Raw genomic sequence first — 14,895 nt, forward strand, 5'->3', positions numbered from 1 at the left:
CACTCAACTTCGGACTACTAGGCCTCTGCGCACTCAGCTGCAGAGCCTTCTCCTACTCTACGACCCAAAACTAGACTTTTCTCCTCAGATCTATCTCGCATACATCATTTATTCTTCCCTTATCCTTAGGTTAGATTAGATGTCTTAACTACTTAGAGCCTCGCTCTATTTATACAATCCCATGGTCTGCAGACCATGGGTAGATCTCTATAGCTGACATTACAATAACAAAATTAAAGGTGGACAACCCTATGACTCTTTTACAAACTACACACTCCGCGCCCACAAAATGCAGAGTCTTTACATCGGAATTACAATCTTTGACCAAAATCTGGGCCCTAAGCCCCAAAACTTCCCTTGGGGGATCCAGCGCCAAATCGTATTGGTATGAATCTTTCAACTCAGATGGGTTATGATGGAAGAGGCCTCGAAGTCAATGGCCAATGTATCATTAATCTTATCAAGGTAAAGGAACGACCACGATTTGAAGGATTGTGTTATGGCCATGGATAAATTGGAGGGTGATCTTAAATTGTTGAGCCAAATAAATCATCAAGTGATGATATGTCACACCATGATGGTAGTGATAATGGAGAATTGTCTCCAAAGAGAGATGAATGTTCTAATGGACATGCAAAATCCAGTTCTTCTCGTCAAATTCATAGCCCAAAGGACAAGTATAAGTGTCATGGCGATTCTAGAAAAATTGGTGATTTTGATCATTTATGGGAAATGTTTCCTGCCACATTTTGTGATGCAGTTGACCATTATGTGGTTGATTGTGAGCAACATAAGGTGATATTTGAGAGAAGGGATCAAATCCTTGGGACAAGGTATGAGGAACCTCTCCCAGTTATCAAGACTTCTTTGTCGATGGGAAAGTGTAAGCATTTTTGTACCCATTGTAGCATGAATGGGCTCCGGATTGAAAAGTGTTGGAAACTCTATCTAGAACTTCATCCCAAGAAGGACAAAGAGGTCATGCGATCCTTTTCAAGAAAAGTGACAGGTGGAAAAGTGGAAACTAATGTAGTTCCCGAAGCAGCCTTTGAAGCAGACAGGGTGCAAAAAGAGAACCCATAAGCTTGGTTAGGTAAAGAATGGGTAGACTATTTTGTACAATTAGCTTGCTTTGTAAAAGTATAATTATTTGTTGTATATTCCCGTTGGGGTACTTTATAAAGTGAATTCATGTAAAATCACTTATCTGCAACAAGTGTGCTTACTTTGGCATGTTATGATATTTTTACTTGATGATGAGTGATCCAAAATGGATCCATTTACCCTCTAAGTCTTAAAAAATCCTCTAAAAGATCAAAACCATCACATGGGATGAACCCTTAGAACCATCGGAAAACACTATCGGCAGCCAAAAACACAAAGAAATCAGTGAAAATAGAGCTATCGGTGCTTGAACAGTGAATGCACTGGAGCAGTCGCATCTGGACGATCAACGGTCCAGATCTGATCGGCGAATCGCAATCGGTGGATTTCGGCGCAGACCTTGTGGAACTCACGATGGCAATCGGCGGAGTCAACGACGACCGTCGATCAAGCGCACAGATCAATGACCCACATTGCATCGCCAAATCGCAATCGGAAAACACAATGGCGTGGGGCTTACACAGATATATATATGCGCGATGCGATGAACCGGACCCGAAAGGGGTTTATTAATGTTTTGAATACTATTTCAAGTCTGATCAAGCGGGTTTTTCAATGTTTTAACGCATTTTAATATACAAAGGAAATCACGATATAAGCAGGATTTCGGGCGGGCCAAAGGCGGAAAGCGGTTTGAGCTGGGCTCCGCCCGAAACCATACATCGGATGCCACGTGTCCAGGGTGAGGAGAGAGGAAACCACCCTCATCGGGCGGTTAACCCCCATACGAAAGGGCCATCCGAAATGGATCTCAGTCGTTAGATCTGGGTCTCCCAGATCAACGGTGGAGATGCGATGTCAGTATACAAAGGCGGACCCAATAGGAGTTCTAAAGCGAATTCATAATATTTGAGGTTCGAATGAACAGTGATTTTGGCAGATTTTCACAGTTTGAATGCATTTCTTTGTGTTAACAGAAAGCGATTATTTCAGGGATTTCGAAGGCCTGATGCACTCATCCGTTGTAGGATAGGTGGCCACCTCCCCTTAATGCATTATGCAATGATTATTTAATGCCAGAAGAGGGATTCGAGCGGACAGAGGCCAGGAGACAAAAAGCCGAGAAGCGGAAATGAGCAGGAAGAGCAGTTTGGCTTTAAAGCCATAGAAAATAGAAGCAGGAAGGCTGGCAGTGCCAAAACAAAGAGAAAAGACAGAGACAGATAGTGATTGAGAGAGTCTGTGTACTCAGAGAGGCTTGAGAGGTTCAAGCAAACTCTTGTTGTTGTATCAATTGTGTATTGAGTCTCAAATTGAGCTCATACTATTGTAAAACTCTGTTTGAAGACATAATAGAGAGGTCACCACTGAAGGCTGGACCAGGAGATGTAGCCCAGGAGTATTGGGTGAACTCCTTATTAAAATTGATGTGTTTATGTGTGTTGTCTATTATGCTTCTTTACTACTTCATTGTCTATGTATTTCGCAATCTTATCGATCCATTACATAAAATAACATAGGCAAATCCATGAACATGAGTCTGTAATACCTTATTAATTGTCTTCGATCTCATTATCAGATCAACTGGTATCAAAGCTTTAGGTTGCTAAGGTTAGACAAGCTTGTGTTGGATTGGTGAATGATAACTAGGTAAAAGCTCAAATTAGGAGAAGGAGAATTGGTTGAAGCTAACCCAGAAATAGGAAGAGTCTATCCTAAGAGGAAAATGGCAGAAGAAAATCCCTTAGAATCAGACTCTCAGTTCATGGACAGTTTCATGGCCATGAGAGCCATGGTAGAGGAGATGTATCAAGAATTTAAGAAAGGTCGAAGTGAAGATTCTTCAACCTCCAAACAAGACAAAGGAATGGAGGAACCTCTTCTAGATGGCCATTCTGAAGGCAAAGGGAAAGGAAAAGAGCCTCCTCTAACAACACCTCCTGATAGCCCTGAAAATAAAAAGAAGAAAACATCTTTGATTAAATTAGATGTTAAATTTGATTTGCCAATATATGATGGAGAATTAAATGCGGAAAAGCTAGATATTTGTATTAGATAGACTTATGTGTATTGCAGGGTGTAGAACATTGATTCAGAGAAGAGTAAAATTCAATTGGCTAGCCTTTGCCTTAGAGGAACTGCCCTAGTGTGGTGGGAAGGCAAGACACAAGCTGATTTGAAGAAGCATGGTAAAATTCTTTTTACCTGGAGTGAATTTGTTTATGCCATTAAAAAATAGTTCTATCCACTAGCTTATATGCAGCAAGCTATGATGAGTTGGCAAACTCTTCGCCAATTAAAGGGGCAAAGTGTACAAAGCTACACCCAAGAATTTAGAAAAAGAGCTTTAATTCTAGGCATTTCTCTAGACTCACCTGAAACTTTGTTGAAGTATATAGGTGGTCTACACAGCTATTTGAGGCACACCATTCTCATGTTTAACCCTACTAGCATAGATGAGGTATCTGTTCAGGCTACACATCTAGAGGCTAGAGGCAAGAATGTGAACCCAGAGATTGGGGGATCATCAAAACCCACTGCAAGCAAGAATAAGGAAAAGAGGAAGTAGAAATGGAAAGAGAGGAAGACAAATGTTGTACAGAAAGACAAACCTTCATGCACTCACTGCAAGAAGGGTGGACACGATGATGAACATTGCTGGTCTTTACATCCGAAGCTGAAACCCAAGAAGTTTGATGGCAAGAAGAAGAAGAGTGCTGCAGCTATTCAGAAAGATTTGGGGTCAGACTCAAGTGATGAAACAACAATCACAGCTATAGGTATAAAAGGTTATCCACTTTAGAGAATGCAAAAATCAAGAAATAGGTACAGGAGCTGCTCGAAAAGGGGTTCATAAGACCAAGCACATCACCATGTGTATCTCCAATCATGTTGGTGAGAAAGAAAGATGGTTCGTGGAGGATGTGCATTGATTACAGAGCACTGAATAAAATAATGATCAAGAATCGTTATCCCCTTCCTTGCATAGATGATCTATTAGCTCAGCTGAAAGAAGTTGTTTACTTTCCCAAGTTAGACTTGCGTAGTGGCTACCATCAGGTCAAAGTAGCAGAACAAGATGCATGGAAGACTGCTTTCAAAACAAAGTAAGGGCTGTATGAATGGCTAGTTATGCCTTTTGGCTTAACTAATGCTCCTGCCACTTTCATGAGAGTAATGAATGATGTACTCAGGCCTTTTATTGATGATTTTGTAATTGTATATTTAGATGACATTCTTGTTTTCAGTAAAACATGGGAAGAACATTTGAAGCATGTAAAGCAGACTCTAGATGTTTTGAAAAAAGAAAATCTATATGTTAAGTTATCAAAATGTGAATTTGGAAAAACATCCTTAAATTATTTGGGTCATATTGTAGGGGGTGGTGAATTGAAGATAGATCCCTCTAAGGTCGAAGTCATTGTAAACTAGCCTAAACCCAAATCTGCTACAGAAGTTAGAAGCTTTGTTAAATTATGGTATGTTCTATGCTTAGAGTGGTTTACTTATCTTTCTTTTTATTATCCACAGATTAGCAATCACATGTACATAAGTAAAGTGCAGATAGAACATTAAACGATCAACAGAAAAACAAGCCAAGACAAGAGACACAAGATGTGGCGGCTAGCCAGGGACAAACCCCAATGGGGAAACCCTTTGGAGAAATAGTACAAAAATCTGATTTATATCAGCAGCAACAAACCCTAGATCAGCGGCATCATCATTAGCGGCATCAGCATTATCGACATCGGCAACATCAGCATTATCGGCATTAGCGGCATCAGTATCATCGGCATCAGCATCATCGGCATCAGTATCATCAATATTAGCGGCATCAACATCATCGGCATCAGCCCTAAACTAGGGCAGTCAATATCTTCCAAACTGGAGGTCAGATCACCTTGATTCCTGTGCCAAAAATTGCGGATTTCCAAGGAGAGTCAGCTTCACCTATTGCGCAGTCAGAGAGAGAGAATGCTGGTCAACGCTAGTCAAAGTTCCAATCTATAGTTTGTAAACCCTTAGAAAACTGTGTCCTTCCTTCCCACATGTGAGAGAGACATATCTACGCAGGAGAGAGAGAGAGAGACTCTTTTCTGCGCAAAAGAGAGAGAGAGATGGATGAGAAGTGTGTCCAAATGAGAAGGAGACATCCTGTATTTATATGCAAACATTGATGATGAATAGATGTGTCTGTTCTGCTTCTGAGCCTACATAAGTTGTTGGCCGACTTTGACAATTTGTCCATAATCAAAATAAATTCATATCTCCATAAATACTTATCGGAATGAGATGATCTTTAGATCAATCCTACACCTCTCGACGAGAGGAATCTAGATAAAATATTATCAGCCATGAATAATGTGATCCTCATGGAGTTTGGCCCTAGTTGCCAATTTTAACACTCCCTCTCAACTAGGGAGAACTCCATTTGCAATTCTTCTGACCGTCACTACTATTCATCCATCAAATGCACTGCCCTGAACAGCTTCACCCCTGCTCTGCTCTGCCTTGATATGCTCTGCTCTGTTATGCTCTGCTCGAACTATGAAGAAGAAGAAGAAGTGATCGAGGATGTATCATACCATCCTCCACTAACCCGAAGTCAGTCTCAGAGTGTGTACCACAGACTAGTCCTCTACTGACTCGAAGTCAGTGTCATAGTGGGTGCCACTCTCATTGGTCCCAGACCAGTATCATTTATCCCAGATCAATGAAGGTCATCCTAGCATAAGGAGTACGATAGATACAACGATGCGTCCATCGGTACTACTATGGTCCCTATCCTCATTTCCCTGCTCATTGATCAGATGAGAGGTACTTCCCATGAGTCCCAGACTGCATGGGTAGGATGCCTCAACAGGAGAACTAATCATCATATCCATAGGAGAGTGAATCATCCTGTCCCATAGGAGAGCGAATCATCCTGCCCACAGGAGAGCGAATCATCCTGCCCACAGGAGAGCGAATCATCCTGTCCCACAAGAGAATGAATCATCCTGTCCACAGGAGAGCGAATCATCCTATCCACAGGAGACCGAATCACCTTGTCCACAGGACAGCAAATCATCCTGTCCCACAATTGCCATGGAAAACACATCATCCAGGCCCACAGGAGAACTAATCATCCTGTTCCATAGTCGCCACATAGAACGAATCATCCTGGCCCACAGGATAACTAATCATCTTGTTCCATAGTTGCCACTGAGAACGAATCATCCTATCCCACAAGAGAACTAATCATCTTGTTCCATAGTTGCCATGGGGTGTCACAAGGGAAGGTTGAACCTTTTACCCTGTACAAAGTGCACCAACAGGGGATGGTGAGTCACCCTATGGTCATATGTTGCTCCAAGAAGTACCCCGCACCCCCTGGAGCTCCCAAAGCTCAGTATATCATACTTGACCCTCATTAGAGGGTCTTTGAACGACACCAAGTCATTCTCGGAAAGTCAGAAATTTGACCTTTCCTAGGGGCTTTGTCAGAATGTCGACGACCTATTCATCTGTACCGATATGTTGGAGCCTTATTGCTCTTCTCTGCACCATATCTAGAATTTAGTGGTGCATTATATCGATATGCTTGGAGCGGTAATGAAATACGGGATTTTCTGATAAACGGATCCCGCTCTAGTTGTCACATAGAATCACGGTGGTATCCAATGTAAATCCAAACAGCTCACTGAAGAGCTTTCGCAACCAGACTGCCTCACAGGAGGCCATGCTAGCAGCAATGTATTCTGCCTCGGCGGTGCTCAAAGCCACCGACTTCTGCTTCCTGCTCATCCACGATATCGAGGCAGATCCCAAAGAGAAACAGCACCCGGATGTGCTCTTCCGATCCTCCACATTGCCTACCCAATCAACATCAATATACCCAAGTAGTCTCACATTTTGGCAGTGTATCTTAATCCATGAGTGATTGTGCCACGAAGATATCTCAGCAGATTCTTGGCACCAATCCAATGTGAGTGACGAGGCTCAACCATATGTTGGCTCAAAGTGTTGACTGCAAAGCATATATCCGGACGGGAGTTCACCAAGAACATCAATGCTCCGACGAGCTGTTGATACTCAGTAACATTTTGTAAAACAGATCAGACAACACTACCGCTTAACTTCTTAAAGTTAAGCTCCATCGGGGTAGTTACAGGCTTGCAGTCCACCATGCCGAATCTTTCTAGTATCTTTACCACATACTTTCCTTGAGATAGGAAAATCTCCCATGGTTTCTGCCAGACTTCAAGTCCTAGGAGATAGTGCATGAGACCTAGATATTTCATCTCGAATTCAGAAGCTAGCTCCCTCTTACATTTATCAATGAGAGGGTCTGCACCTGTTAGAAAGAGGGCGTCAACATACACCACCAGTATGAGAGGTCTGTCATCTTCAACCTTAAAGTAAAGGTTAGGATTGGCTTCACTCCTAGTGAATCCCAGCTTCATCAAGTAGCTATCAATCCTCTCATACCATGCTCGAGGTGCTTTCTTTAGCCCATAGAGGGCCTTCTTGAGCCAGCACACATGAAATTTTCGATCATAAATCTCAAATCCTTTGGGTTGCTCCACATAGACCTCCTCTTTGATCAAACCATGTAAGAATGCAGTCTTGACATCCATCTGATGTAGGTTCCAACCTTGTGAAGCAGCAAGGGCTATGATCGAGCGGATAGTGGTATATCGGGCAACAGGTGCAAATATCTTGTCATAGTCTATACCTTCCTTCTGGGAGAAGCCTCGAGCGAAAAAAACGAGCCTTATCGTACTTCCATCAACTATGTGCTTTATCTTGTAAAGCCATTTAGAAGTGACAACGGTCTTGTCCTAAGGTTTGGGGACCACATCCCAAACATCGTTCTTTAATAGACTCATATTCTTTAGTCATAGCATCCTTCCATACTTGATGCTTGACGACATCTGTGAATGATGAAGGCTCATTTTTTATGATCGTGCTCATGATAGTCAGGTATCCCTGATACCTGTTCAGCTTCTTACTTTCACGAAAGGTTCCACGAGGAGCTGTGTGTCCTTTAGCATCATCAAGTGTCCCCCTAAGCCATGAAGGCCTCTTCCTTGAAGAGGAAGGCTCAAGTGGAGGAGGATCAATAGGATCCATGGGTTCTTCCACATTGGGCATTGTTTCATCATCTTTTGGTTCCCTGGTGTCAGCTTCTTGAGAGCTCCTCACAGTAGGAAGATTGTTCACCTTGCTGAGAGCCATATCTTCAAAGGTGACATCATGACTAATCATGACTTCCCTTTCACCGGCTACATAGATTCTATAGCCCTTAGTATTTTCACTATAGCGCATGAAGATTCCTTTCTTTCCAGATGCACCCAATTTGTTTCTTTTCTCTTTCGGCACATGAAAATATACAAGGCTTCCAAAAATTCTAAAATGAGATATGTCAGGTTTCTTACTAATGAACATTTCTTCGGGAGTCTTGGAACCCAATGCTTAATGAGGTCATCAGTTTTGTACATATACAGCGGTGTTTGCAGCTTCGGCCCATAGAAACTTCGGAAGTATTTGATCATGGAGCATAGCACGGACAGCTTCCATAATCGTACTATTCTTCCTTTCCGCCACACCGTTTTGCTCAGGAGTATAGGGTGTAGTGGTCTGCCTCTTAATGCCAGCCTCTTTGCAAAAGTCATGAAACTCATTAGATTCATATTCAGTCCCATTGTCAGTCCTTAGGATCTTGATCTTCTTTTCAGTTTGATTCTCGATCAAGGCTTTGAAGTGTCGAAACCAGGAGAACACTTCATCCTTCTTTTTCAAAAAGTATATCCAAGTCTTGCGAGAATAGTCATCTGTAAAAGTGAGGTAATATGAATATCCTCCCAAGGAGTTCACAGGCATCATACCGGATATGTCTGAGTGAACTAACTGCAGTATATCAGAGGTCTTGCTTTGGCTTGAGGGGAATGGTCCCCTTTTTAGCTTTCCTTCGGTACATTCAGGACATACACCTTCTTGCTCTATTCTAAACTCGGGCATTCTTGCCATTGATGAAAACCACCTTGTAGCCTTTGTATTCCATTGCCGAAATGGACACTAGGTTCCTTTTGAGATTAGGCACATATAATACATCCAGTCTATCATAGATTTCCTTGGAGGTGTTCAGTTCAGAAACATAGGCCACCAAGCGCTTGTCGATAGAGTCCCGGATGATCTTCTTTGCTTTGACTTCTTCAGATTTCCATTTGTTCCTGGCAGTAGCGGATGCATTTGATGGAGGCTCAACAATATTGCCTCTCACATGGTCCAACACTTCTTGATCTTCTAAAGTCAGATCGAGAGACATCTTCCATCCGTGATAGTCAGACTTCTCACGGAGCTTGTCTTCGGTGGGGAAGAGTGTTGAGGACCCCATAGTTCTTTTTAGATAGTCTTGCCAACCTTCTCTTCGGTGATTTCTCTTACTCTTGCTTGGGCTTTGTCTTCACCTCAGCTTCGATACCATGTTAAATTATGGTACGTTCTATGCTTAGAGCAGTTTACTTATCTTTCTTTTTATTATCCACAGATTAGCAATCACATGTACATAAGTAAAGTGCAGATAGAACATTAAACGATCAACATAAAAACAAGCCAAGACAAGAGACACAAGATGTGGTGGCTAGCCAGGGACAAACCCCAATCTAGGGAAACCCTTTGATCAAATCTTCTTTTATCTTCAATAATTTAGTAGAGAGAAATAGTACAAAAATCTGATTTATATCAGCAGCAACAAACCCTAGATTAGCGGCATCATCATTAGCGACATCAGCATTATCGGCATTAGCGGCATTAGTATCATCGACATTAGTATCATCGGCATCAGCATCAGTGGCATCAGTGGCATCAGTATCATCGGCATCAGCATCAGCCCTAAACTAGGGTAGTCAATATCTTCCAAACCGGAGGTCATATCACCTCGATTCCTGTGCCAAAAATTGTGGATTTCCAAGGAGAGTCAGCTTCACCTACTACATAGTCAGGAGAGAGAGAATGTTGGTCAACACTGGTCAAAGTTCCAATCAGCAGTTTGTAAACCCTTAGAAAATTGCATCCTTCCTTCCCACGTGTGAGAGAGAGACCTATCTGCATAGGAGAGAGAGAGAGACTCTTTTCTGCGTAGAAGAGAGAGAGAGATGGATGAGAAGTGTGTCCAAATGAGGAGGAGACATCCTGTATTTATATGCAAACGTTGATGATGAATAGATGTGTCTGTTGGGCTTCTGAGCCTACATAAGTTGTTGGCCGACTTTGACAACTTGTCCATAATCAAAATAAATTTATATCTCCATAAATACTTATCGGAATCGGATGATCTTTAGATCAAACCTACACCTCTCGACGAGAGGAATCTAGATAAAATATTATCGGCCATGAATAAGGTGATCCTCATGGATTTTGGCCCTAGTTGCCAATTTTAACAAGCTTCCTAGGAGCAACACAGTATTGGAGAAAGTTTATTGCTAACTTTTCCTTAATTGCAGCTCCCTTACATGCTTTAACAGGATTGAACAAGGTGTTTCAGTGGGGAGGAAAATAGTAGAAAGCCTTCGACACCTTGAAAGAAAAAATTAGTACAGCACCAGTACTAGAATTACTAGATCTTCAAAGACCATTTGAGATCGAAACAAATGCCAGTGACTATGCCATGGGAGCAGTGTTGATGCAACATGGTAAACCCATATGCTACCATTCTGAGACATTTAATCCTACAGTAGTTAATTATCCCACATATGATAAATAATTGTATGCATTAGTACAGAGTGTGAAAAAGTGGAAACATTACCTATTGGACAAAGAAACAGTTATACATATTGATCATCAACCACTTCAATATTTACACTCACAAACTAAGTTGCAGCAATCAAGACACTATAGGTGGATGGGATTTCTAAAACAGTTTCATCTAGTCATCAGATATAAGAAAGGCATACATAACAAAGTTGTAGATATGTTGCCCAGACCAATTATAAATGCATCTACTATACTTAAGCAAAACTCAGTAATGCATGAAAGCTACATTGAACAGTATGCTCAAGATATAGATTTTAAAGATGTATATGAAACTTTATGTCATGGCAAACAAGTAGAAGAATTGGATTACTATGTTAAGGACCAACTATTGTATCATTTGGGAAAGTTATGCATTCCACAAACTGAAAGAGTTAACATAATCTGAGAAGCACACACTTCTCTAATATCAGGTCACTTTGGTGTGAGTAAAACAGTTGCACAGCTGCAAAGATTTTGTTATTGGCCAAGAATGCATGAAACAGTTTCTAGATACATAAAAGGGTGTACTATGTGTGCTAAAAGCAAGCCCAGTAATAGAAAACTAGGCTTGTACACTCCATTGCCAGTTCCTTCTCATCCTTGGGAAAGTGTTTCCATGGACTTTGTTGGGGGACTGCCAAAATCTAGAGAAGGTCATGACTATTTATATGTTATTGTGGACAAGTTCAGCAAAATGTGTATTTTAATACCTTTTAGTAAACATATTACAGCTGAACAAAAGTTGATCTTTCAGCATGTTTGGGTACATTCTGGGTTACCCACTTCTATTGTCTCTGATTGAGATTCCCGATTTGTTGGGAAGTTTTGGTCAAGTTTGTGGGAATTAATGGACACCAGACTGAAGAAGAGCATAGACTTTCATCCACAAACAGATGGCCAAATAGAGGTCGTCAACAGGACAGTGATCCAGTTGCTCAGGGGATATTGCAGCAAGCATCCTAAGCTTTGGGATGAACATTTATGTTATGTGCAACATGCTTACAACCGTGCTAAACATTCTTCTACACAAAGATCTCCTTCTGAGACTTGTTTTGGTTTTACACCAAGGTCTCCCTTGGGTTTTGTCTTTAGTAAAGACATAACAGTTGATGGACACAATGATGTGGACAAAGCAACTAAGTTCATTGAACAGATCCAAGAAATTCACCAGGCAGTGCAGGAACAGCTGGAACAGAGCCAAGCCAAGTACAAGGCAAGGCATGATAAGCATCGAATTGAACATAGCTTCCAAGTTGGTGATCAAGTCTGGTTGTATATCAGCAAGGACAAAATGGAAGGTGAAGGAAAGAAGTTGAAGCCAATAAGGTATGGGCCTTTCAAGATACTTGAGAAAATTGGTGAGAATGCTTTTCTCCTTGATTTGTCAGCTTACATGCACATCTATTCAGTAGTTAATGCAGAGAACTTGAGACTATTTCAACCTTCATTGATTAAAGATCCCGAGGAGCAAAGTCAGTTGCCTTCTATTGATGATCTGTTGCCTGAATATCTCAATGAGTTGTAGGAAGAAACAGTTCTGGACAGGAAGGTGAGAACTACGTGTAGAGGGGATGTTAAGTAACTAAGAATTGGGCTCAAAGGTTCAAAGCCATGCAGTGCAAGATGGATAGAGATTGGACAGGTGGGGAAGCTATATCCTCACTTGATTGATGCTTAAAAACCAACTTTTGGTGGTCCAAAAGCCTTTTTCAGTGGGAAGGTGTGATCCAAAATGGATCCATTTACCCTCTAAGTCTTCAAAAATCCTCTAAAAGATCAAAACCATCGCATGGGATGAACCGATAGAACCATCGGAAAACATTATCGGCAGCCAAAAACACAAAGAAATCAGTGAAAATAGAGCTATCGGTGCTTGAACAGTGAACGCACCAGAGTTGTCGTATCTGGCCGATCAACGGTCCAGATCCGATCGGTGAATCGCAATCGGCGGATATCGGCGTAGACCCTGTGCAACTCGCAATGGCGATCGGCGGAGTCAACGAGGACCGTCGATCAAGCGCGCAGATCGACGACCCACGTTGCATCGCCAAATCGCAATTGACAAACATAATGGCGCGGAGCTTATACATATATACATACATACATACATACATACATATATATATATATATATATATATATATATATATATATATATATATATATATATATATATATATATATATATATATATAGATATATACATATATATATGCGCGATGCTATGAACCGGACCCGAAAGGGGTTTATTAATGTTGTGAATACTATTTCAAGTCCGATAAAGTAGGTTTTTCAATGTTTTAACGCATTTTAATATACAAAGGAAATCACAATATAAGTGGGATTTCGAGCACGCCAAAGGCGGAAAGCGGTTTGGGTCGGGCTACGCCTGAAACCATACATCGGTTGCCATGTGTCTAGGGTGAGGAGAGAGGAACCCACCCTCATCAGGCGGTTAACCCCCATACAAAAGGGCCGTTTGAAATGGATCTCAGCCATTGGATCTGGGTCTCCCAGATCAACGGTGGAGATGTGATGTCAATATACAAAGGCAGACCCGATAGGAGTTCTAAAGCGAATTCATAATATTTGAGGTTCGGATGAACAGTGATTTTGGCGGATTTTCATAGTTTGAATGCATTTCTCTGTGTTAACAGAAAGTGACCGTTTCAGGGATTTCGAAGGCCCGATGCACTCACCTGTTGCAGGATAGGTGGCCACCTCCCCTTAATGCGTTATGCAATGATTGTTTAACGCCAGAAGAGGGATTCGAGCGGACAGAGGCCGGGAGATAGAAAACCGAGAAGCGGAAATGAACAGGTAGAGCAGTTTGGCTTTAAAGCCATAGAAAACAGAAGCAGGAAGGCAGAAAGTGCCAAGAAAGAGAGCAAAGACAGAGTCAGAGAGTGATTGAGAGAGTCTATGTACTTAGAGAGGCTTGAGAGGTTTAAGCAAACTCTTTCTATTGTATCTGTTGTGTATTGAGTCTCAAATTGAGCTCATACTGTTGTAAAACTCTGTTTGAAGACATAATAGAGAGGTCACCACTGAAGGCTGGACCGAGAGATGTAGCCCAGGAGTATTGGGTGAACTCCTTATTAAATTTGTTGTGTTTATGTGTGTTGTCTATTATGCTTCTTTACTGCTTCATTGTCTGTGTATTTGGCAATCTTATTAATCCATTGCATAAAATAACATAGGCAAATCCATGCACATGAGTCTGTAATACCTTATTAATTGTCTTTGATCTCATTGTCAGATCAATGAGTCCATTTGTTTGGGAGTTTTGGGATGAGCATTTACATGTCATCCGATGTGTCTATAGTTGTGTCAAGCACTCACTTATACAAGTATTTCAATGTGAAGTTTGTTTGTGAATTTGATATTCGGTAAAGATGGTCCAGAAGATATACATGGTAATGTGGACAAAGCTAAGCATGACATTGAACAAATGCAACCAGTGCATTTAAGAGTACAATTGTAGCTTGAGGATAGCAAAGAAAAGTACTAAACAATGCATGGCAAGCATAGTTGCTTATGATTTCCAGGTGGAAAATCAAGTTTGAGTTCAACAAAGAGAGACTTCAAGGTGGAGCTTGTTTGAGCCAGAGAAAGATAGTTTTGGAGAGAATGTTCAGATACCACCCATCGAAGATATTGTTCCTGCATGTTTAGAATAATTGCATCAAGCCACAATTCTTGATAAGAGGATAAGGACTCCATACAGAGGCAAGGTGGAATACCTTGAATGGAGCTCAAAGGCACCAATTCAAACAGAATAAGGAGGATTGAGATAAGGAAAGTTAATGAGTTTTTCCTCACTTATTTACTGATTGAAGATAGATTTTGGAGGTCCAAAAGTTCCTAGTGGGGAGGTATGGTTCAGAGATAAAAAAAATTGGCTAAAAATGAAATTTCTCGGAATATCTCGAAATTGGCATCAAGTCATAGTGTTCATAGTCTTGATTCCAACGATGCTTGAATTGCCTCAATCTAAATTCGTATGAATAAGTT

This window comes from Pinus tabuliformis, chromosome 2_2 (assembly GCF_031772625.1).
Source record: "Pinus tabuliformis cultivar Carrire ecotype Pingquan chromosome 2_2, CPIR1, whole genome shotgun sequence".
Lineage (NCBI taxonomy): Eukaryota > Viridiplantae > Streptophyta > Pinopsida > Pinales > Pinaceae > Pinus > Pinus tabuliformis.